The 26,367-nt window shown below is 45.1% G+C and overlaps 1 protein-coding gene across 2 annotated transcripts in view; it reads right to left on the bottom strand.

Annotated features, from left to right (window-relative positions):
* MEGF11 (multiple EGF like domains 11) overlaps positions 1 to 19,872 on the bottom strand; it is a 498,439-nt gene extending 478,567 nt beyond the window's left edge. For both annotated transcript variants that reach the window (XM_026709368.2, XM_087941849.1), the window contains exon 1: positions 19,787 to 19,872. The gene's annotated coding sequence lies outside the window, so the exon portion shown is untranslated. The remainder of the gene's footprint in view (positions 1 to 19,786) is intronic.
* Between the last annotated feature and the right edge of the window lie 6,495 nt (positions 19,873 to 26,367).

The raw sequence follows: 26,367 nt of genomic DNA, 5'->3' as shown, positions 1-26,367 counted from the left end.
GAAGCCATGTTTATTTCACGTCCATATGCTTCACTTAGCAGCTGCAGTGATTCATTTAACAACTGTGTGGGAGGAAAAGGCTGTAAAATTAAATGCAAGGCATTCAAAAATTGCCCTGCTTAGCCACGGAAACTCTGGTCCTCTGCTCTGTAATCCAAACCCCGCAGTGGTAATATTTTCATTAGGTACAATCAGAGAAAATGGCAATCACCTTTGAAGAATATTGAAGAATTCTTCCTTAGGAAAGATGCTCAGGACAATGAAGAAAGAAAAATAATGACCGATTTTGCTGGAGGACAGCAACTGGTTAGCCTCACGGAGAACTTTCTGACTTAGCCAGGCCATGGGTGACGATTTTTACAGGATTACTTTTTTTAAAAATTGAGTTTTCAAATTTCTACAGGAATAAGACCAAAAGAAACCAACCTCTTCCAAAATCTGAAAACAAAGGGAAGCTATTCATCTAGAACTCCTTACATTCAGCAACATCCATACAACATTGCAATTAAATTACAGATACCAATAGGCCTCACTCAATAAAAAGTACTACATCTGAAGAAAGAACAAAACTAAGGAACTCATTTGTAACAATGCAGTTATTATCTAGCTAACAAAGGACTGTTTACACCCAGCTAAGTTTACAAACAATGTTCAGCAGGATAAAATATCACAAAGCTCTAGAAAATCTATGAGAAACTGATCAGAAATATTCCCTTATTGAAGATTCAGAGTCTCACATAAATATAGTTCCGATATCATAACTAAGCCAGAGTTTAGCTACCAGTTGTTTAGCAAACAATCATCGCTTGGGTTTGCATACAAGTCACAGCATACTGATTTACAAGACTATAATATTCTACATCAGGGGTGGGATTCAAATTTTTTAACAACTGATTTGGTGGACATGGTTCAGTCAGTGGGCGTGGCTTTGTGGTCATGTGACTGGGTGAACGTGGCTTGGGGGTCATGTTATTGGCTGGGTGGGGCCAACTCAATATCATCGAGGCACGCATCTCCTCGCCTGGCCTCTCGTGATTGTGGGGATGCTGCAACAGTCATAAGTGGGAAAAATGGTCATAAGTCACTTTTTTCAGTGCCATTCTAGCTTTGAATGGTCCCTCCACACAAACAAAGTACCAGCAAAGGAGGGGAAAAAAACTCCAGAGAAGTTCCTGAGACAGGAAGTCTAGGCCTGCCAAGAATGTAATAAGGGTTAATGGAGAGGCAGTTTCTGTAAGCAACACCAGAATGTTTCCTTCCTGCCTTTCTTACAGGATTAGCCCAGTAATTTCTCCTAACAACCAGTTCCCCGAACTACTTAGAAGGTTAACAACCGGTTCTAGCGAATAGGTGCAAACTGGTAGAATCCCACCCCTGATCTACTCCCATAAAGCCTAAACCTGTGATGGTGAACCTATGGCACGCTTGCCGGAAGTGGCATGCAGAGTCACTTCTGCCAGCACGCAAAAGGCCGCCCAGAAGAGCCCTACTGCCCATGCGCGCTCTGCCATCCGACAGCTGATTGTTGGATATCTGGCATGCATGCGCAGGTGGTGGGGGTGCATGGGAGATGTGTGCGCATGCTCAGAGATGCGTGGCATGTGGGGGCTTGTGCGTGCACGCACAGGGGGTGTTGGGGGGGGCGCATGCGTGCAATTTTTGGCACGGGAGCTGAAAAAGGTTAACCACCACTGGCCTAAGCCAACTCAACCCAATCATAATAGAATAAGAGTTGGAAGGGACCAGCTCCCAGCTTGAGTAGGAAACCCTGAATCATTTCAGACAAACGGCTGTCTAGTATATGAATGAGACTATCATGTCTGTATGAACCTTCGTCAGGTGTGGGATTCTACCCCTGACCTTCGTGTACGAAATACCTTCATGTACGGAAGAGACCATCGGATTGTTTCAAATTGTTGCTGGCTCCTTGAATAGCAGAAGACCAACTCTCCATTCAGTGTCTTGACCAGGAAGACAGCACTTCTCTGGATATCTCTACTCACCCATCCTCCCCAGGGGTTACCGGTGATATTTTAGCATCTCTACAGTTCTGTCCCCAGGAAGATCCATCCAGAGCCTTTTCCAGCGACTCCCTTAAAGGCAAATCTTTCCCTTCTCCAAACGTTGCATAACAGAAATGGCTACAGATAGCAAATAAATAGCCTTTCAAAATACTCCCATCAGTGATGGTTGCACCCACAACTGCAGAACGGTAGGCCTGTGTAGCTCTATAGGTCTGTGGATTTAGCACTGCAACCCGCTACCAAAATTATAAGCATGGAAACTGAGGGGACAGAGCAGATATTTCAGAATATATTTGCAACGTCATCCCTCCTCCAGAGGTGGGTATTCAGCAGGTTCTGACCAGTTCTGGAGAACCAGTAGCGGGAATTTTGAGTAGTTCGGAGAACCAGCCTAAATCCCATCCCTGACTGGAGATTTTACAGTCTCCTTCCCCTGCCACGCCCACCAAGCCACGCCCACAGAACCTGTAGTAAAAAAAAAAATAGAATCCCACCACTGCTCTCCTCCCTATAGATGAAACAGAATTTCATGACCCATTTACTATTCAGAGATGACCCTCATTCTGACTTTTGAGTTTTTGGCTGTACAACTCACCTCCTCCACCTCCTTCCTCAGTTTCGGGGGAGGAAGAGGGAGGGACGGCGGATTCTTTGAAACAATACAAGCTTGGAAGATTACATGTCATCCCTCATCTTCCAGCAGGCTGATCCTAAGCTCCAAAGGCCAAAAACGTCTCTGTGTGATTCTCAAAACTCATTTCCAATTAAGCGCCATCACAGCGTTCCATAGATGACGAGCGGTTTGGAGAATGGAAGAAGCATTTCACGAGGCCGCTTTTAAGCTGCCTTTTGCAGGAAATGCAGCCCTGATAGATGGGCACTAGGGGAGGATTATCCAAACACCACTTGCCAAAGAAAAGCTCCTAGGTGCTTTCTTTTTTTTTTAATACACAAGCAGCATTGATTTAAACAACTGGCTTCCCTAAAGAACATAGAATCATACAGCTGGAAGGGATTTTGGAGGTCTTCCAATCCAACCCCCTGGTGTATAGGAGAACCTATACTAGGGGTGTTCAACCTTGGTGACTTTAAGACTTGTGGACTTCAAGTCCCAGAATTCCCTAGCCAGCCTGACTCTTCTACAGTCATCGGAATTGTGGATAGCGTAGAGGGAGGTCTACCATTTTAAAAAAAGATTGTGTTAGCTTTGAGGCCAGATGCTCCCACACCGCCACATTTTGAGCCTGGGAAAATAGGGAGGGGGGAATTTCTTGGAATGTACGTAGTTAGACATAATAACATTCTTTTTCTGATTCAAGGTCAGGTTGTTCTGCACCTAAGTGAGAGGAAGTCTTATCTTGGGACGGATGGTGATTGGGGCGTGTGATGCGATGCTGGGTGCAGGGGGTGGATTTGTAGTTTTTACTTATTGCAAGGAAGCCCGGAAGTTTCAGATTTGGGATTTCCCCAGATGTGCCAGTTTACTATCCAGTTAAAACAGACTTTTGAGAAGATGGTCTGTCTCGGAGTTCTTGGTTGGAGTGGAGGTTTTCTGGAACGCTGACAGGTTGTCTGTACATCATAATTCAAGAATGGGATTTTCTTTCTCTCTCCCCGCCCGCCTCTCTTTCTCTCTCTCCTTTTTGCGATGTTAGCCATCGAGAACTACACCGAAGGAAGAAGCAGGCATACATGCCAAAGAGGTTGACGACAAGAACAAGTAAATGAGTGGAACCAGGCTAAACATTACATTTGATTCCATGTAATTTACATTTTGCTATAATTAAAATTAAATTACCTCCATTTAATGTGATTAATATAATTATCATCACTGTATTTAATAGCTTTCCTCCTTGTTACACTAGAAGTCACAATGCGGAAATATCTTCAAAAGAGACTGCGGGGGCCGTGGTAAATGTTTTTTTTTTTTTGTGGGGGGGTGCAAATACAGCTGTGGGGTTTTGGGTTGTGAAATCTGTCCTAAGCCACAGCTTACAAACAACAGGGATGACCTTCATAGAAGTTATCTACCAAGTCCTCTATTTTTTTGCCATTCTCATTCAGTCTGGTGAAGAACTTGCTTTCAGGTGAGAAAGTTTGGTGACATTCTCATGATAGTTTGAGATGTAGTGACAAAAAAAAACAACACCTGGATATGGGGGGTGAATACCTTGGCAAACTTCTCATCTGCCAAGAAAGATTCTTGGGGATCTTTCTCAGACTTAAACGTCCAGGTGGACCAAAACATAAAGGAACCGAAATTACCAATTGTTACCCTCTCTGGCTTGCACACCCAAACCTCTATAATTCTCACTCTCCACAACCATTGGCAAGGAGATCTTGAAACCAACCAAGGAAGAAATAATATCTCAAAGCTTGTTGTTAGTTAACATCCTTCAAGCACCTTCCAGAAGGAAACAGTGTCCCATCTGCTGGCAGATTCCTTTTTAGCAATTCATCTATGAAGTGAGGTAAGGCAGAAGTCTCCAACCTTGGCAACTTTAAGACTTGTGGACTTCAGCTCCCAGAATTCTTCAGCCAGCTGGCTGAGGAATTCTGGGAGTTGAAGTCCACAAGTCTTAAAGTTGCCAAGGTTGGACACTCCTGTTTACAGGGCCTCTCTAGGACTTTGCCTTGGACCCTAACAAAGCTGGCTGAGGAATTCTGGGAGTTGAAGTCCACAAGTCTTAAAGTTGCCAAGGTTGGACACTCCTGATGTAAGGTACAACCGAATTTATTTATTTATTTATTTGATTGATTGATTGATTGATTGATTTATATTGCCGCCTATTCGCCCATGGCGACTTGAGGCGGCTTACACAATGTAAAATCATATTTAAAATAAAAACAATAAGAACTAACAAAAAGAATCCAATAAATTAGTAAAGTACAACAGAACAAAATTTGGGAAAACAAAAAAACAAAACAAACACAAAGAAAAACCAACTTCCACCCAGCGGCTCCTATCAACACTGACTGAGAGCCGCCGCAGAAGAAGGAAGTGAGCCAAGACAGCGCAAGGCCTCCCACTCCCATTCCCTGAAGCCGTCCCAGGAGAATCCCATGGTCAATGGTATCAAAAGCCGTCGAGAGGTCAAGTAGAGCAAAGATGGATGCACTACCCCCATCTCACTCACTCCAGAGATCATCCAAAAGTGCGACCAATGCTGTTTCTGTCCCAAATCCAGGCCTGAATCCTGACTGGTTAGAGGGTCAAGATAATCTGTTTCATCTAGAAACCTCTGGAGCTGCTGCGCGACCACCTTCTCATCCACCTTCCCCAAAAAGGGAAGATTGGAGACAGGTTGGAAATTGTCCAACTGGGTGGAGTCCAGAGATGGCTTCTTAAGAAGAGGGCGGACCACAGCCTCCTTAAAGTGCTGGGGCACCGTCCCCTCCTGTAGGAAAGCTTTCATCACCACCAGAGTCCACCCGTCTGTCACCTCCTGGGAAGTGGGTCTAAAATACAGGTGCTCGTGTGCATCCTCCCTAGGATCCTGTCCACTTCCTCAGGAGCAACAGGGTCAAACCGTTCCCAGATAACAGGACAAGAACCTGCCTCAGAAGCTTCCATCAGATCAGCAACCACGCCGGCATCTAACTGGGAACAAAGTCGAGTGATTTTGTCTTCCAGAAATTCCTCAGCGCGCCCCTTCAGGTGGACTTTAATCTACTCCTTCCCTAAGAGGAGACGGCTCACCCTTGACCATGTCAGGTTCATCATGACCTAGAAGCCTTACTGCAGGGATGTCCAACCTTGGCAACTTTGAGACTTGTGGAATTGCCCAGCCAGCATGGGGAATTCTGGGAATTGAAGTCCACAATTCTTAAAGTTGCCGAGGTTGGACACCTCTACCCTAATGAATAGCACGACAGCAAATAAAGCTAGCATGCCTTAAGTGTGTTTCTTATACCTTCTCTGCCTTCTGCAAAGGCAAGTTAAATTTTGGCATTTTCCTGATAAGTTACCAAACGGCAGAAACTAGAAGCGGACACAGCTTTCCAACCTGTTTCATGTTAGAAATTTAGAAAGATCAGGATTTTCCCTTCTCAAGCAAAAAAAAAAAGGGGGGAAATTAACCTTGCCTCCTACACAAGAGAGACTACAATTTATTCCAAACTAATTGCCACACGGTTTTTTTAAAACACAAGCAGTTCTGTCCATCTTTTGAATTTAAAGCAAAGGCAATCAAAAGACTAATTAACACCGTATCTATTGCTACAATGCCACCACATTGTTTTAATTTGAGGATGGGGCGAGCTAGCTGGAGGAAGCAGATTAAAAATATCTCTTTCCAATGAGAGGAGCAACCTGTGCCTTACCTGCACAGATTCTCTCTTTGCCTAACAGCATTTAGAGTTTTGCCCTTAGCGGAAAATTTCCAGCTACGGATGTCAAAGAGACAACTTTGCTTTTTAATGCACCCGGACAGCTCTTTTAATGTGATTGGAAATGGCGCTCGGGCCTCCGAAAGGGTTTTTAAAGAGCCTTTTGAAGTCAAAGGCCCATCTTCCTTCAAACCCAAAGGAAGACCCTTTCCCAATTGTACCAATTCATAATGTTAAGTCCGGGAGATCGGTCCCGGGTAGATCGGGTCGCATAGAGACGCGAGACTCTAAGTGCACATTCAGCTCTTTATTGAATATACAATTCGGTCCAGGACCTGCGAGCCGCGTGGCTTTATTCAGCCGGCCGGCGGCTCGGCGGCCAATGGCAGCGCTTTGAATTTCCCGCGATCGGCTCGGCCAATCGCGGTAGATTCTTAGCGCACCAATCGCAGTTGTTTAGTTAACCAGTGGGGTTGCGGTCCGCGTGGACCAATCAGAACTCAGGATTTGGAGAACGTTAATATAGAACACATAAGTTCTTTAATACCAGCCACAGGAAACTGGGGTCATCCCAGCGGAGAGGTCAAAAAAGGCAAGATGGCAGTGTGGTTGAATCTCGAACAGATTTTATTTATTAAACGATTTTTAGAGTCATCCAATTTTATATGCAGGGCACCTGAGAAACAGGTGGGTTTGACCGCATCCTTAGGAAAAGAAGCAAAAAGAGTTCACTGGAAGCTTTCAAGAAGAGACTGGACTGCCATCTGTCAGAAATGGCGTAAGGTCTCTTGCCTGGGTATGGGGGTTGGACTAGATGACCTACAAGGTCCCTTCCGACTCTGTTAATCTGTATCTGCTGGGTTTAAGGAAAGCCCTTTTCAAAAAAAAAAAACCATAGTGGGGAAAAAAAGGAGCAAAACACCAACTCTAGGAACTTTTGGGGAAAGAAAGAGAGGCGGCTGAGAGACTCACAAAATTAGATTCTGAAGACCCAGCTGCAAACGACTCCAATAAGAAGGGAAGATTTAAAAGCACTTAAAATAGCCCCTGGCTGGGTTCACCCATTGCGGTAAATTGCTATAATGTGGTTTTTCTGATTCTGGCTTAGACTATTGTACGAACACAGCCACTGTGATTAACAAGTCATGATTTACAGCTTGGCCTGGGAAGAGGGGCTGGAGGTTTTAAAAGGCACAAACAGGAGATGAAAAGAACACAGCAGAAAGCCTCCGCTCGCTCGCTCGGGGGCATAACTCTGGCATCTGAAAAGGGGGAAGGGTCCTCAGGAATAGTCTGGGGTGAGAGGATTAAAAGCTGGGAGGAAGAGGAGAGGAGGAGGAGGAGGAGGAGGAAGAAAGAGAAGAACAAGGAGCAGAGGGAGGAAGAGGGGAGGGAGGGACGGAAGGAAGGAAGGAAGGAAGAGAAGGAAGAGAATGGGGTAGAGAGGGAGGAAGAGGAGAGGAAGAAGAAGAATGAGAGGACAAAGAAGGAAGAAAGAGAAGAACAAGGAGGAGGAGGAGGAAGAGGGGAGGGGAGGAAGGAAGGAAGGAAGGAAGGAAGGAAGGAAGGAAGGAAGGAAGGAAGGAAGGAAGGAAGGAAGAGAATGGGGTGGAGAGGGAGAAAGAAGAGAAGAAGAAGAAGAATGAGAGGACAAAGAAGGAAGAAAGAGAAGAACAAGGAGGAGGAGGGGGAAGGAGGGAGGAAGGAAGAGAAGGAAGAGAACAAGGAGAAAAGGGAGGAAGAAAAGAGGAGGAGAAAGAGAAGAACCAGAGGAGGAGGAAGAGGGCAGGGAGGGAAGGAAGCAAGGAAGGAGGAGATGGAAGAGAACAAGGAGGAGAGGGAGGAAGAGGAGAGGAGGAGAAAGAAGAAAGATGAGTGGAGGAACAAGAAGGAAGAAAGAGAAGAACAAGGACAAGGAGGAAGAGGGGAGGGAAGGAGGGAGGGAAGAAAGGAAGAAGAGGAAGAAGTAGGAAGAAGAAAGGAAGGGGGAGAGAGAGTTGATCATTAACTCCTTGAACAGATGTTGGCCGCCAAGCCTAAAGAGAACCTGGCTCTACATTGTTCCCTCCACCCCTTTTCAACTGGAGGCTCTTTCACATCCCCCAAATTAGGAGCAGCAGCCAAGCGGAGGATTAATGTAAACCGGACTTTGCAACAGGAAAGGCCTCGAAGCTCAGGGGATTAAGAGAAAGCATCTCTCCACCTTACACAGCTAGCATCAGGCCCGGTGTCCACCCCGTGGCCAAACAGCAGCTGCTGAGCTCAGCCAACATCCTGAGCTGAGCCTGTTATTGAAGGGCTCACAGCAGTGAATGGACATAAGCTGTGAGAGCCCAGCTCCCCGGGCGGCCGAGAAGAATCGCACCCCAGCCAGTGGTGGGATTCAAAAAATATGACTACCGGTTCTGTGGGCATGGCAGGGGAAGGATACTACAAAATCCCATTCCCGCCCCACCCCCAACCTGCTTTCCAGCTCCGTTCTTCTGCGCAGGGCAACCAAAGAAGACCCAGCCGATCAACTGGGACTCAATGGGAGACAGAGAAGAGATGGGGGCAGGGGCAGGAGTTAAATTCTACAGGTTCGCCCTTATTCGCTAGAACCGGCTGTTAACACTCTAAGCAGTTCGGAGAACCAGTTGTTAGAAGAAATTACTGGCCTAATCCTGTCAGGAAGGCAGGAAGGAAACATTCTGGTGTTGCTTACAGAAACTGCCTCTCCGTTAACCCTTATTACATTCTTGGCAGCACTAGACTTCCGGTCTCAGGAACCTCTCTGGAGTTTTTTTCCCTCCTTTGCTGGTACTTTGCTTGTGTGGAGTGACCATTCAAAGTTACAATGGCACTGAAAAAAGTGACTGATGACCGTTTTTCACACTTATGACTGTTGCAGCATCCCCACAGCCATGAGAGGCCAGGCAAGGAGATGCGTGCCTTGATGTGAGTGATGTTGAATTGGCCACACCCAGCCAATAACATGACCACCAAGCCATGTCCACCCAGTCACATGACACCAAGCCACGCCTACCAACTAAGCCACACCCACAGAACCGGTTAAAAATTTGAATCCCACCCCTGGGCAGGGCCAGTCAGAGGTGGCATTGGCCGGTTCTCCAAACTACTCAAAATTTCCGCTACTGGTTCTCCAGAACTGGTCAGAAACAGCTGAATCCCACCTCTGACCCCAGCCCTTCCTGTTTGCGATCTGGATGTCCTTTTTCCAATGTCAGAAAAACAGATTTGGGCCAGCATTGTATATAGAAAACGTGGGCTGAGTCTTCACAATACCCCCAGGTGGCTTCCTTGCAGGTAGTTTGGTCTCTGGGGTGAACCCAGCCAAGTGTGGATTATCCATAAACTGTGATTAAGCCAACCAGATGTAGCTTGTTGTGTGAACGCAGCCACAGAGTCGCCTGTTTTATTTCTAACCCTGTATTATAGTAAAGGATGATTCTTAATTAACTTGAAGACCAAGAAACACAAAGTAAAGAATGTTAATGTCTGAATGTGGACATCAACAGGATTACCGAATCTTCGTGAAAGGCAAAGGTTGGGAGGGAACTTGGAGGTCATCTAGTCTAACCATTGCTCAGGGCAGACAGAATGAATGAAGAATTATTGACAAAAGACCTGCCCCAGCCTCTGATTTAAACATTCCCAGCAATTAAATCTTTTTTTTTTAATTCAAATTGTTGAAATACAGACTCCAAAGAAAAAAGAAATACAAAAATAGAGCAAAACCAGAGAAGACTACACAAGGAGAAAAAAAATGTGCATAAAAACAATTTACCACCTCCTATATTAGTTGGTGGTTGGTGCACTAACAGAGAAGGTCTCCCCTCCAAATCCTTGTTTGTTTATTTAATTTTCCATAATTTTCATAATCTATTTTATATTTATAACTGTTATTATATGTTGTTTCATCTTGATGCAAGCTGCACAGAGGTTGCTTCAACTGTGAAATAGCCGGCAAATAAATTTAATCAACCGATCGATTAATTCATTCCATTTAACCCCTTGTGCTTCCCTTCGTCACATTTCCATAGACTTAAAGGCACACTTAATTCTACAAAAGTCCTTGTTTTCCATCGGTTGGATTCCTCTGTTTGTTTGTTTTTCCCCAGAAAGAAACTGATGGGTTCAGTGAATTGTTGGAGGCAAAGAGCACAAAATAAAATACTGAAATATATAAGGGCTCAGCTTTTGGGCAAAAGTTATTTTGGCTATAAATTGTATTCTAAAGGAAAGAGGATTTTGCAGATGAACATTTTCTTTCTTTTTGGTGAAGGCATGCTGTTAGAGTTGGAAAAAAAGAAACAAAACTATTGTGGATCAATTATATAGTGGTCCGAGGGACGCATTTCATTCTCTTTATTTGAACAACCATTTTATTTTGGGGGATGAAAACCGGAGAACTCTGGAAATTTGGATTGTGCATACCAATTCGTACATTCATTTTCTTTTCTTTTTTTACTATTACGTTAACTTAAACCAGTGTGCCTAATAGAGAGTGCAATTTTAATAATTAAAAAGTATAGTTTGATATGGCTCCCTAGGGAAAATTAAGAAAAAGATTTTCAGTTGGTCTGAAGAGGAAAAAAGGAAACTGATTCAATGGAAGATTGAATCAAAACTGGACAGCCGGCCAGAGGAGGGATAACAGAAATTCAAAAGATCACGAAATGAATGATATTATTGTAAAAGTTGAGATTTGCTCGAAAAGGATGATATGAATTTACAGTCAAAGTCTAACAGTGGTTTGATAATAATATGATATGGATAGCTGATTTACGTAATATGAATTTTAATTTTAATTTAGAAGAGAAAGACTGTTAATATTGTGCACAAGAGATACATATCAATTGACACGCTGTATAATAGAAAGATGATTTTATTTGATATTTTATGTTTGTGTTTGTTTATGTTTGTTGGCAAAATAAAAAGTTCTTTTAAAAAAAAAGAAATTTAAAAGATCACTAATGGAAAACAAAGAAAAACCTATTTGCTGCCTTCTACTGGTGGTCTAATTTTGTTCTAGCACATCTGGAAGCTCTAGTGAAGTGATGTTCCTCAGCTTTGACACCTTTAAAATGTGTGGCCTTCCATTCCCAGAATTCCCCAGGAATTTTGGGAGTTGGGGTCCACTCATTTTAAAGTTTGCCAAAGTTGAGAAATTGTAGCCCACAAGATTGAAGGAAAGATTGATGGAAATAGCTATCAGATATGAATAATGGAGCAGAGGTGATTTGGCGATAACAGACGAAAGAAGAACTTACTTGAGCAGAAACAGATTCCAAAAACAGAATTAGAAATCTTGAGGAATTTTAGGTTGGATAAGCTGGTCAGCGTCCAACCAGTTTACTTTCCCCAACCTGGTGCCCACCAGTTCAGTTGGGGCCAGGATTTGGAAGACTGGAACTGGCAGTGCCAGCTATAAATTCTAATACAGACAACTGACTCCCAGGCGTTCGTTTAGCAATCATTCAACGTTGCAATGGCATTGGGGGAAAAAAAAGTGACTTACGGTCCTCACACTAGTAACCATTCATGGTAGCCTCCCCATGGTCACCTGATCAAAATCTGGGCACTTGGCAATCAGTATTTTTGTAGGAGATGGCGAGGCTGAGCTTCAAGGAGAGGTCGAAGGCATCATCGGTGATGAGTCCCTTTGTGCCCACAAGAGATCTGAGTCCAGACCACTTTGAATTCCTCCTGTTCTTAACCGCCACTAACCTTCCTTGTTAGTAGTTCAGACTCTTATACTGAACTTATGCTAGGCTTGCGATAAATCTTTATACCCGTGTGAACTACCGTGATATTCTGATTTCCTTGGTGGCACAGTTGTTAAACGTAAAAAGCAAAGGTTCCCCTCGCATATCCGTGCTAGTCATTTCCGGCTCTAGGGGGCGGTGCTCATCTCGGTTACAAAGCCAGCGCTGTCCGGAGACGTCTCCGTGGTCACGTGGCCGACATGATGAAAACGCAGTTACTTTCCCACCAAAGTGGTCAACTGTTTTTCTGCTTGCCTTTTTACATGCTTTTGAGAGGCTAGGTTGGCAGCAGCTGGGACAAGTAACGGGAGCTCGCTCCGTGACGTGGCGCTAGGGATTTGAACCGCTGAACTGCCGATATTTCTGATTGACAAGCTCAGCGTCTTAGCCACGGAGCCACCACGTCCCTTTTAGAGTGCAGTACTGCAGGCTCCTTCTGCTGACAGCCGGCTGCCTCCAATTTGGCTGTTTGAATCTCACCAGGCTCAAGGTTGACTCAGCCTTCCACCTGTATGGTGCATAAGCGCACCATAAGCCTACCGTCCCTGTCCTATTGTTTCTTTTTTATTTTTCTTATAGGTATCCATTTCCTGTATCCGTAACTATGTTTATACTTATACCTGTTATCTTATAATTGCTTGACAAAATAAATAAAATCAATAAAAAATCTTCCCAAGGTCAATAAAATCAGGATTGTTGGGGGCAAGAGGCTGACTCTGCAAACCGCTGAGAGAGGGCTGTAAAGCATTGTGAAGTGGGATATAAGAGCTATTGCTATTCCTGGCACCCACAGGCCTCCAACCGGCCAAGTCAATGGGGGGAAGCCAAATTCACTTAACGACATCATGAGTCACTTAACAGTTCAAGTGATTCACTTAACAACCATGGCAAAAAGTCATGAAACCTGGTCTGAATCGCTTAACCACCTGGCTTAACGATGGAAATTCTAATCCCAGTGAAGGTTGTAACTTCCTGTATTGCCTTCTTCCAACAGACTTTAAGAGATGAAATTTCTGCAGATCATTCATCGTTTGCGTTTCATGCGTGTTAAGGATCTGAAATCCTTTCTTTTTAATTTTCTTTTTTAAATTTTTTTTCCCCTTTCTAATTTTAGAAACCAACTGGATCAATACTGAATAGGCAAAACCAATCAATCTAAATAAACAGCGTTCCCAAAACCATCCCCCTCGCAAACATTTGCTTACCAGCTTCATCTTTGAGAATTTATTACAAATTCTAAAGTTTCCTGCCGTTATTTTTAGCGGATTTTTATTTTTTTTAAAAATAATAATAAAGTTATTAAAATCCAAATGAAAATAATGCAGGCTCAGCAAAAAGGAGACACGAAAGCTAATAAAATTTGAAATGTAAATCAATATTGCTGTGCATGTGCGCTGCACGATAAGCTAATATATGGGTGAACACCGCAGCCATACCGGAAGTCATCAACAGAATGGCTTCGGCAGTCCTTTGTGCTAAATGCAGCCAGCATAAAGATTTGAGGCACTCAGAATAGCACTGGGATAGCCCCACCAGACACCGGCTCCCAATGCACGTAAAGAACAGATGCAAGAACTGGGCACGGCTAGTCTAGCGAAAAGAATTGGGGTGACATGATAGCATATCTCAGGGGTTGCTACAAAGAAGAGGAGGTCAACCCATTTTCCAAAGCAGCAGAAGGCAGGACAAGAAGCAATGGATGGAAACGAATCAAGGAGAGAGAGAAGCAACCTGGAACTAAGGAGAAATTCCTGACAGTGAGAACAATTTATCAGTGGAAAAACTTGCCTCCAGAAGCTGTAAATGCTCCGACACTAGAAGTTTTTCAAAACATGTTGGATAACCATTTGTCTGAAGTGGGTTTCCTGCCTAAGCATGGGGTTGGACTAGGTGACCTCCAAGGTTCCTTCCAACTCTGTTGTTCTAAAATTCTAAATTCGAGAAGCTGATACATTGGCATCCTGGATGCTTCAAACTTCCAATCTGGTTGACATTGGGCCCAGATGGCTGAGAAGACAGAGATCCCCTGGGAGAAAGGAAGGTATCTACAGCAATAAGGTAGAACTTCAATCATTTTCCCAGAAGAGATGCTGTCAATATTGTAAAAAAAAAAGAAAAAAGTCCCCCCAGACCGATTGATAACAAAATGAGCTGGAAACTCCTGCACAGAAGCTTCTTGTCCTGGTTGTGAGGAAACTTGAACCTCCTTGCAGGGTCTTGGGGAATCCAACTGGGATAAATGGGGAGAGGGATATCTACCCTCCCTTAAATTCCTGTTGTGGTTCACCGGCAGCTCGTGTAAACGGCAGTGGAATCGGACAGTGGGGAAGAACGGGGACCGGTTTGGGAGTCCTGGGAGGACTCGGATGAGGGTCCTGCATTCGATGCAGAGATGGGGCCAGGACCATCTGGGAGTGGGGTGCCGACTCTGGAACCTCCAGAGTCTTGCAGCAGCGAGGCAGAAGAACAGCGGGAGCCTGTTCCCAGGGCGCGTGTGCACAGAGCTGCTAGAAGGCAAGAGCAGCGGAGACAAAAGGGGTGACTCGGGAGTAAGACTTGGAGGTCATTGCCCCTCCCATAAGGGGTAAAGGACAGGCAAAGGTAGAGAAACCTTTGCAGGAAGCAACGTTGTTCACTCTGTTTAGATTAAACTTTGAAGTTCTGTATGGACTTTGTACTTCGGTTGGTTTTTTACAGTTCATTTGGCCCTTTAGTTGTTGGCAGCAATTCAAAGGAAAGAAAGGTGGGTGCTTATCTTGAGGAACTGTTTGGGACTCATTATACACTGGGAATGAACATAATTCCTAGCACTGAAATAAAACAAGAGTTGATTTAACTGAGCGTGTGCTTAATTACAGTCTCAGGAAGCCTTGGTCAGAACAATTCCTGGGTGAGTTGCCATGTCTAGAAATCGTAGGATAGTGAGGGTGCAGTTGGGTGCTATTCTCAGATGTGAAGCCGGGGTGAGACTGTTTTACATCAAAGGACAAACTAAACACTGGAAAAAAGCTAAAAAGTTGCAGGATTAAAATCTGGATTCCTTTTATCTCCCTCCCACCTAAATTCTGAATTTCGTCCAGAATAGAGACATACAAAGTTACCTCCGAAGCACAAATTCTTAAAACACTTGACAAGAGTTTGAGAATCGGTTTGTCTTTCCTCTCCTTGGTGATACGAAGCCATTGAGTCTCGGGAACATCTGGCACAATGCTAGTACTCCATACGATGCGGGTTAGTCCTTGATATGTGACAGTTAATTTAGTGACCGTTCAAAGTTACAACAACACTGAAAAGAGTGACTTGGGCTGTTTTATGGCCCAAGGAGCTGCTGATCCAGTTCTACAGAGGAATGATGGAGTCCGTCATCTGCACCTCTGTAACTGTCTGGTTTGGTTCTGCAACCCAACAGGACAGAAATAGACTCCGGAGAGGAATTCGGGCTGCAGAAAAAACAATGGCTACCAACCTGCCTTCCATGGAGGACCTGGATACTGCATGAGTCAAAAAGAGGGCTGGGAAAATATCTACAGACCCCTCAAATCCCGGACATAAACTGTTTCAGCCCCTTCCCTCAAAACGACGCTATAGAGCCCTGTACACCAGAACAACTAGATACAAAGACAGTTTTCTCCCCGAACGCCATCACTCTGCTAAACAAATAATTCCCTCAACACTGTCCAACTGTTTAAAAAGTCTGCACTACAATTACTATTAATCTTCTCATCACTCCTGATCACCCATCCCTTCCCACTTGTGACTGTATGACTGCAACTTTGTCACTTGTATCCTTACAATTTATATTAACTGTTTCCTAGTATGATTTGATTGCTTATTGTACCCTATGACTATCATTAAGTGTTGTAACTTATGATTCTCGACTCTTGATGAATGTATCTTTTCTTTTATGTACACTGACAGCATTTGCATCAAGACAACTTCCTTGTGTGTCCAGTCACACTTGGCCAATAAAGAATTCTATTCTATTCTATTCTATTCTATTCTATTCTATTCTATTCTATTCTATTCTATTCTATTCTTTAAACTGACTGTTTCCTAGCTGGATTTGATTGCTTATTGTACCCTATGCCTATCATTAAGTGTTGTACCTGATGATTCTTGACTCTTGACGAATGTATCTTTTCTTTTATGTGCACTGAGAGCATTTGCACCAAGACAAATTCCTTGTGTATCCAGTCACACTTGGCCAATAAAGAATTCTACTCTATTATTATTTATCCTTATTATCTTTTATTTCCCCCTTTTCTTGGTATTATTATTATTATTATTCTCTCTGTTGCTTTGCATGTACACTGAGCGTTTATGTACCAGAGACAAATTCTTTGTACATCTAAAACACTCAGCCAAATTAAATAAGTATTTATATTATGCCATCTTTTCCCCTTTTCATTGTCCGGCAGGGAAGACTGGATCATGAGGTGCAATTTTTAAGGGAACCAGAGATTCCTGCCTTCTTTCTTATTCCTGCCTATTTAAAGCTCTGGTGTTTTAGTCAAAATAACTGTGATCCAATCCCATCTCGGTGCTTTTGGTACGATCCGGCTCAGCTTCAAAAAATGAATGATCTCTGGGAATTTGACCGTGTTCTCCATAGCCATAGCCTCTGCCTGCCTTTGTAGCTTGTTGAAAGTTTCAAAGCAACTAAGGAACCTGTGAAATGATAGTCAAGAAACAAGGGCCAGACATAGATTTTGCAACAATGCAGAAAACATTTCAAACATTTAAAGGAGGGATCTTTTAACCTTTTCACGGGGGAAAAATAGCTGGTACGACTTGCTTTTAAAAAGCTCTATTCACTTCCTTTAGAAAGTGCCTCGTTTCAAGAAGTCATAATTTTGCTGAGTAGCATATTGGCTTCAAGACACAAAACAATCATGACAGCTTAAAACATAATGCAAAATGAATTTGTAAAGCAAAATTGTTCTAATGGGACTTTTTAAAAAGAAAAAAAGAAACGGGGGGGCTTGAAACATACTTCAAGCTAAAAACATGAAATATGGAAGGAAAGCCAGAGAGAGTTATTTGTTTTTAACCTTTGGAGCTAACATTAAAATTTAAAAATCTCTTTGCTAATTTAAATTAACTGGAATTTGTTCAGCTTTAATTATTATTTTTTTGAACCACCACGAAATAGACATTATTCACTTCTGAAAATCAAGAAAATGCCATTGTTTTCAATTTCCCTTTTCCCAAATGCATCCGCAAATGAGCAAACAAACTTTCCCAAGTATTTATCAGCAAAAGGACGCGCTACAAGCAGAATTTCTGAGATTCAATCCAAATAGCTCTCTAAACGCCACAAATTATTTCCTAACGCTATCATCCACCTAGTCAGCAGGCAAGTAGCATTCAACACGCATCCTTCCAGCCCAGGAAACAAAGCTTTATACAGCAAGAGTTGTATCTGCTATCGCTTGTAACATACATTTTCAGAGGAATCACATTTTCCCAGGAGAATATCTGAACTTTTGGCCAAGGTTGTTCCCTGTTCCCTTGGCCTTCACTATCATTATTAATCCAGTCAACTCTGCACTCAAGTCAGAGGCAGGGAAATTAAAATGTCATTAAAAGTACAACAGGTTGGTGGATATACAGTACAAAGCCAGAGCTTTGACTCCTCCTAAACAGAGTCCTGAGGATGTGTGAACTACACAATGTTTGTTTTTTAATTCAGTCTCAGCACAGCAGCCTGATAGAGAAACCTCAGGAGCAAGTAGAGTAGGTAGCAGTTACAAGTAGCAAACAAGAAAATAAAGTTGCCCAATTAATCCTCCAGGTAAAGATTGAAGGCAAATGAGGGTCCAAGATGAAGAACATCGTCATGGCTTTAAAATCGAAGGGACCGGTTTGGACAAAACTCAACGGCACTTTTTTTTCTTTTTTCATGGGGCTGTTGATAAAAATAGGACCGCCAATGTCTGATGAGGGATATGGCACAAGAGAAAGACTTAATTCCCCTGAGTTAACAGGAAGGCAGTGAAAGGCAAGGCAAGCGGGCATGTTTTCGTGGGAGTTACTCCCAGGGACTCAAAGATGCTGACCCATGCTGACTTGGAGATTTCTCTCAACTAAGTCATTTTTAAAGGTAATTTTGCATGCTAATGTTTTTTTTGGGGGGGAAGCTTTGCTTCCCTCCCTCCCTGAGTTCAGTTCAAAGGGGCCCATTTTATTTGAGGGACAGTTTTTCACCCCCTGGCATCTATCGGGTGTCACCCGCTCCCATGAAATCTTGGAAGAGGACGGTGCAGTGAATCCCATGGAAGGAAGGAAGGAGTAAGTAGGATTCCCAACAACCTCCAGAGCAAAACTTTAAGAGTCAAGGAGAACGGATTTAGGGAGAACCGAAGAGGAAGAAGCAGCAGCATCGGGGTCTCGCCTATCACTAAGCAGGACGGGTCGTGGTTAGCCAAGAGCCCACAAGTTCCAGCCTTTAACGCCTCTATTGGGGTTCACCTTGGCATCGGTGCAGGCAAAACAATTAAAAGCCAAGCTCGGGGTTGTTTTTCCGCCCCCCTCCTCCTCCTCCCCGGATCTGGATGAGGCTTCTCTGCAGATACAAAACCGGCACACAGCATTTGCAATGCGCTTTGGAGAGCCGCGAGCAAAAGCCGGCTGTCATCTATTTGCAAAGGACTAACACCCCCCCCCACGCGCCCCAATTCCCCCGGGCTCTGGCCACCCAACGCCCGGGACCCCCCCCCCTCCCTGCTAGAGGCCAGCTGCGCCCGCATTGTCCCCGCTCTCTCTCCCCTACCCAAAAAAACCCACCTTCATTTATCACGCGCGGGGCCGCCTGGATGAACCGCGAGCCCCGAAATTGGCAGGTGGGATTTTTTTGGGGGGGGGGTTTTAGAGAGACCAGAAGTTCATCTTGAACAAGAAGCGGGGAAGGGGGGATGCAGAGCCCCACCCCCGCACTCGGGTCGGAGCCACTTTGGAGGAAGAGTGAAATCTCCCCAGATGTATTTGGGGAGGGGAGGGGGAGGACAGTCCTGAAAAGGGGTGCGAGTTGAACGGCAGCAACCGGGATTTAAATAGAGGGGGTAGCTCTTTTTTCCCCTCCCCAATGCAGCTTTCTTTTTGGGTGGGGGGTGGGGGAGGCTGGAGGAAGGTCAACCCAGCAGAGGAACTAGGTAGGATTTTGGGGGGAGGTTGCGGGGGGGAGGCAGTTCAGCCCGGACTCCACCCGGAGAGGGGAATCCCGGCTGGTGGAGACCCCCACCCACCCCCAGTCCCGTCTCTTCCCCCCGCGTGGGGACTCCAAGGGACTCCTCGCCTGCTTCTTGCAGGTGAGGGCGAGGTTGGCACCCCCCGGTTTCTTGGGCTTCCCGCGAACCGCCATTCCGGCCATTCTGGGGGCGGCGGGGGGAGGTGAGGACCGGCACCCTCCGGCAAGGACAGCCCAGGACGGAGAGGCGCGGAAAGAGAGAGAGAGAGAGAGAGAGAGCCTCACCAGGGACTAGGAACTTGGCACCCGAGCAATGAGCCCAGCTGGGAAGAGAAAGGCTAACCCCCCACTCCCTTCCTTTTTCCCCAAAGACCCTCAAGACCGGCCGGCCAGATCTGCGCCTTTCCACCCCACCCTCACCCCCACCCCGCGCGCAAGGAAGCGGAACTCTGCACGCGCTCAGAGACCCGTCGCCTTACCTGGCTGGGAAGCCGGCGAGGGCAGCGGAGGAGACGCGCGGGGGGCCGGAGCCCGCAGGAGGGACCGGAGCAGCAGCCGCAGCCGCAGCAGCCGATGGCGAGCGGGGCCGGGAGAGGCTGGCGGCGGCGGCGGCGCTTCGGTGTGGCCCGGGCGTGGATCTTCCTTGCCCGGCGCCCGGTCGGCTCGGTTGGGAAAGTTGGAGCCGCCGCACGAGCGCCTTAAAGCCGCCTCCCAGCAGGACGGGGAGGCCCCCCCGGCGGGGCGGGGACTCCGAGCCGGCCCGGCCCAGCAGCGCCGCCCCCGCCCCCGATGCTGGTGGTGATGCTGGTGGCGTTGGAGGGGTGGAGGAGGGGAGGGAGCGCCTCTGAGCATCTGCAGAGCGCCGCCGCCGCCTCCTCCCGCTCGCCAACCGGGGAGGAGCGCTTTGCAACCGGCGGCCTCGGCCGTGCCCGGAGACTGCAGGTAATCAATGATTCAGCCCTTGCGACAAGGAGCCCGCCAGGGGCAAGGAGTTAGCGGCGCGGGGGTCCGGATTTTCCCGGGTCTCCCCCGCCCCCTGGGAAGGAGAGGCAGGCCCGGGGGTCGGGGGGCTTGCGGGGAGGCGGGCAACAGTGCTTTTAATTTCCTCCGACACCCCCCCCCCAAGGAAATGCTGACTCCGTAGCCTCTCCGAGAAGGGAAATTGCCCCCCCTCTCCCGCTCGTCGGGCTTCCAGCGACAGGCGCAGTCTATCTGGCGCTTGGAACGACGCCGCCGATCGAGCCTCTTCGTCCTGCTGCCTCTTCGGGGCGCGGGGGGGGGGGTTGCTTTGCTCTCTCTGGGCTGCGGGGGACCCCCTTTCCCTAGTTAGGACCCCCTTTCCCCCCACTTCTCTTTCCAATCCCTCTTTCTCTCCTCCCCACGCGCCTTCAGCTCCGGACAGGCTCTTTTTAAACCCCCGCCCAAAAAAATATTTTTGGAGTTTTTGTTCACACTTTTCCACCCTCAGCAAGTGCAAATGCCCAACGGCTGCAGGGATGGAGAAGCCCACCCTTGGCACACACACACACACACACACACACACACGCACGCACGCACGGCTGGGGTCTGCCTCTGCTTGCCTGCACCCCAAAAACTCCGCCTTCCTCCTCCCCACCCACCCACCCAACCTTCCCTTTTTTTAACTGAACCCCAAATCAGGTCTGCCTGGTTGGACACGAGGCTGGAGACCGAAAGCAGCAGGCAGAGCACGATCCGATCCGTGCAAGATCCGCCTTATAGACCAGGCTCTCCGGACCCAGGAAGCCCGTGGAGCGAGAGAGGGTTGCCCGAGTTTCGGCCACGGGTGGCGTGATCAAGTTCGGATCCGGTCCCTGTCACGGTTGATCCCAGATGTGGCCAGGATTTGCTGCTGGCCTCTGCCCGGGATGGTTTTTTACTCTGCCTTGTCCCGGGTTTAAAGCAAGTTTGGGGCGCCACGTTTTGTGTTGTGGGGGGGAGACTTTTAATTATCTCTCCCCTTGGAAAACAAAACCGCCAAACTTCCGAACTCACAACATCAATAATAAATAAGTGACTGCTGATGAAATTAGAGCAAGGATGGAAAGCCATTGAATATTGATTGAAATTTAGCAATGGCTTATTGAATAAACAAGAGCCGGCCTAATTGCTTTTCTTTATTATTTGCATTAGAATATTAAAAACCAATGTACATCTGTGAAAAGAAAACTTGTGATGAGGGGTTTTGCTCTCCTCCTGCATCGTTTTTTTTTTTTTTTTTAGTGACAACCTGGTTCCAAAAGTGGAAGAAAAGGAATAAAGCAGAGAAGCTGTTCTTTACTTCGGGCATTTAGAACATTTGTGGGCATATTTATTTAAAAATAGGTAACAAAATTACCTCAAACTAAGCAAAATCAACTCCTGGCAATAAGAGCGCTGGGGGTGGTGGGTAGGGGAGTGTTATTTATTAAAAAATATTTGTTTTGCCCTTTATCTAATAATGGCAGCAGATACAAATGGTAATTTAGGTATAAAAAGGAATAAAATTACTACGTTGAGACAAGGAAGCGGGTATAAAAAGAGGTGGCCTACGCCAAGCTGTTTAAGGAGAAGGTTCGAAAACTCAAGAAAAAGACTCTTAAAATGCAGGGAAGGTCTGGTTTCTTCCTGACAAGTAAATAACCCTTCCTCGTCTTCTCCCTCTCCTGCCCTCCTGGGAAATCGCACTCAGTGCTTTAGCTAAGAGAAGCGGGCAGCGAGGGAGGCTTTGCATACGGCAAAGCTCAGCCCTTTCTCTGAACAGGTTTTTTGGCATCAAAATGCTTTATTTGGGGAGGTCTTCTAAATCCAGCGTCCCGCTCAAACAGGAGAACTTATATACTATTTCAGATGTCATTGTCTAGTGGTCCCTTTTTCAAAACCTCCAGTGATGGAATATCCATGATTTCTGGTAGCAAGATGTTCCACGGGTTAATTGTCCTCCCTGTTAGGAAGTTCCGCCTGAATTCCAGGTTGCTTCTCTCCTGGATTAGTTTCCTTCCGTTTGTTTCTTGCCCTAAGGGGAGTGGAGGGGAAAATCTTTTAAACTCAAGAGTTGAATCGTGAAGTCCTTGGTGCTCTTGGAGTTTGGTTCTTCTCTTGCAGACATTTCCGTACCAGGTGAGGTCTTCATTATCATTGGTGGTAGAAGGCAGAGAGGTTTGCAGAGAGGAGGAGGAGAAATTTGGTGTCCTTGGTGCTCTCTGAGCTGGGTTGTTTTCTTGCAAACATTTCATGACCCAGCCAGGTAGCACCATCAATGCTCCGCCTACAAATCATCGGGGCACCAACCGAGGGATCTATGCAAGCCAACAAATAACCTTAAAGAGCACCAAAGATTCCACAGATGTACGGTCTTCATGCTGGATTCACCTCTTGGGATTAAACCACAGTAGGGTAGGTTCAAATTATGGCCCCATTACATGCTCGGTTAAAAGAACCCTGATCTCGTTATTATAATATCTCCCTCTCTTTTCCTGCTATGGGTGAGAAAGATAGCAGAAAGCAACTTTGATCTTCCCTCTTTTTTGAAAAAAAAAAAAAAAATCCCTCCAGCAAGAATTCTGAGTTGCATCACAATGACACCTCAATTCCTCAAGGCTTTTCCTGGGAAGAAACAGCGTGGGAGATAATTCCATTATCATGAGCTGGTGGGATGCCCCCAGTTTGCCAAAACCATTTTCCGAACCTTCTGCCACGCTGGGCTCTCTGGTAAAGGCATTAATCTATTAGGGGGATGAAAAAGGCATCTTGTTAAAGACTCACACCTTTTGGTAATTTAAGGAATTACATAGGACAAAAACTTCTGCAACAATAAATATAGTTATTTTCAGGACCTTTTGTTTTCTCAGCCAGGGGAAATTCAGACCATGATCACCAAACCCCTCTTTAAATATCTTTTTAAAAAGCAATTTTGCTATGGCTGCATCCACTGCTTGGCTGCATCCATATGAAACTACTAAACGGAGCTTCAGCTAGTGCATGAACGATGCAGCTACTTGGTTGCTTTATAGACAGTAACACAGAATATTTTGCCCTGTCTGCGTGTTGGGACAAGGTTATCTCAAGGGCATCTTACTGAATCTCTGCAAGATCTCACTCAGAAAAGATTTTCACAGCCCACCACTAAGGTTTAATAGATGGGAGGCATTTCTGCAGGTGCTCTAACCTTGGGAGAGTCTCGTCATGGGAAGAGAGTGGGGGATTTAAAGAGAGTTGCTTTCCTTCTTTGATTCCATATATGCCTTAAAAGATTTAAAGGCTTCTGGAGAATTAAAAAGCCCGCAGTAATACAGGTAGTCCTTGACTTACGACCACGATTGAGCCCAACATTTCTGCTGCTAAGGGAGACCGCTATGAAGTGAATTTTGCCTTATTTTACAACCCTCCTAGCCAATTTATTAACTTAGTGACGCTTGTGAAGTGGATCTGGCTTCCCCATCGACTTGGCTTGGCCAAAAATAATATCACAAAAGTTGACCACGTGACTCTGGAACAGTGCAACTCCCATAAATCAGTTGGCAAGTGCCTGAATTTTGACCAGGTGACCATGGGGATGCTGCAGTGATTGTGTGAAAAATGGTCATAAGTCACTCTTTTCGGTGCCATTGTAACTTTGAAAGGTCTCTAAATGAATTGGTGTAAGTCGAGGACCATCTGTATGGATTGGTGCTTAGGTTTTCTATTTTCTTAGGGGTAGAGCATCTTTGGGTTGGAGGGTTTTATTTTCTCTTTCTTTATCCAGGTCTTTGCCAAGCAGAAAACTGGAAGAAGGAGCCAAAGATTGTGGTTATGTGGCAGCCCTGTGATAAAACTGGGATGCTAGACCTAAGATCAACTAGCCACGGCTGTCTCAAATGACCCAGTCACGTCGGCTAGAGGTCATGTTCACATTTAACCTGGTGACTGGATTAACCCCTGCTCTGGTTTGGGGGACGCAATGAATCCTAAATGAATCAGATAGGCTGGGGTTTGCCCAACCTGCTAAGCACAACACAAGGAAACCAACTTTAAATACCAGCTGAGCAGTTTGTGCTATTGCAGGGAGGGATTAGCTTTTTCTACATTTCTTGCTAACACAGCCATTGCTTAAGCCCTGGATCACAAAATCTCCATGCACCCATTTGGCATTTGCTGTAGCACAACATCTAAAATTAAGGCTTCAATAATCCACTGATCAGCAATCAATATCTGCTCCAGAAAAAAAGACCCAAAGAAGGAAAAACCTCTCCCCTTTAGCTGGCAGATTGTAATACTTCTGGGAAATCAGGATGGCTATTTTTGCTGAGAAGAGCAACGTCTTAGGCTAAGCACAAGCAAAACTTAACCCTACCTTCCTGGAACCTTTTGCGATCAAAGTCCATCTCTAGTCATGGAGGAAAAATATAATATCTACTGGCTGGGCTGATTCCTTTCCCCCAATTGATCTAAATGGCAGTTTCCTAAATATGCTAAATTATTCCATCGAAACCTTGACAGGGTTCACGTCTTAGGCTGGATGGTAGCTTGTTATTCATTTGTTAAATAAACTTCAATTGGCTGGGTTCAGGGAAACATAAACACAACCCATTGTGGCTTAACATGGTGTGGACAGAGTGATGATGGTTTGCAATTCTAAGCACACTTCTTACTGAGGAAACTTCGTGGAACATTTCCAGGCAAGGAAATCTATCATTGGGCTGTAAGAAATATGTTGTAAATGCCAAGCACTATCTTTGGCGAATTCTTTAATTTCAGTCCTTGAGGGAAAACGAGGTGTCTGTGCATGTCAAAAAGGCAAATGGCAGCCACAATTGTATGATCGAAGCCCTCTTCTAGAAGCACTTAAAAAGAGGGTGTGACTTTGTTTTTATTTTTTAATTTATAAAAATACTTTATTAAACAAATTTATACAAATAAAATAAAACCAAACATTCCGCTTGTCGCAACATGAGCAAAACAGTGTTCACTCAATCTGACATCTCTCAAATTATGTAGAATAATCATTCGCGCTTATTACTTTAACATATAACATATAACACACAGTTTCATCTAATTATATATTACAAACATAGTTACTTGTAATGTTACTAATTTCCATCATACCTTTTTATTTGACTTTGTTTTGTTCTTTTCATACCTACCTTCCAGCCAACTATACCAAAAATTCCAAATCTCATAATATTCTGACTCTTCTTTGTTTTCAAGTTCCATTGACAACCTGGTGTGCCTTTGATTGGGCAATTGTGACCAGCAATTTGAGGGACATATACATCTACGTTACATGTCTTCTAGGTAGGTTATATGCAGAGGCAGTTCAGATTCCCAAAATTTTTCCTAGGCCGAGACGAAGATGTGAACAATTGAAAGTTCATTGAATTGTGTCTAGGCCAACGAAGAGAAGGACTACGGGTGACATGATAGCGGTCTTCCAATATTTGAAGGGCTGTCCCAAAGAAGGGGGGGGGGTGTCAATCTATTCTCCAAAGCACTTGAAGGCAAGAGAAGAAGTATCAGATGGAAAGTATTAAAGTATCAACCTAGAACTAAGGAGAAACTTCCTGACTGCGAGAACAATTAATCAGTGGGATGATTTGCTTTCAGAAGTTGTGGGTGATCTATCACTGGAGGCTTTTAAGAAGAGACTGGACAGCCATTTGTCTGGAATGGCAGAGGGTCTTCCAGGTTGAGCAGGGGGTTGGTCTAGAAGACCTCCCAGATCCTTTCCAGGTGTGTTATTCTGTATGCTGTACCCTCAAAATGACACTATATAGAGCCCTGCACACCAGAACAACTAGACACAAGGACAGTTTTTCCCCAAACGCCATCACTCTGCTAAACAAATAATTCCCTCTACACTGTCCAACTATTTACTAAGTCTGTATTACTATTACTATTAACCTTCTCATCACTCCTTATCACCCATCCCTTCCCACTTGTGACTGTATGACTGTAACTTTGTCGCTTGTATCCTAACGATTTATAGTGACTGTTTCCTAGTATGATTTGATTGCCTATTGGACCCTATGACTATCATTAAGTGTTGTACCTGATGATTCTGGACTTTGATGAATGTATCTTTTAC

This window comes from Pseudonaja textilis, chromosome 13, assembly GCF_049901715.1.
Source record: "Pseudonaja textilis isolate UNSWEBS1 chromosome 13, rPseTex1.2, whole genome shotgun sequence".
Taxonomy (NCBI): domain Eukaryota; kingdom Metazoa; phylum Chordata; class Lepidosauria; order Squamata; family Elapidae; genus Pseudonaja; species Pseudonaja textilis.
This window is presented reverse-complemented; position numbering and strand designations above follow the sequence as displayed.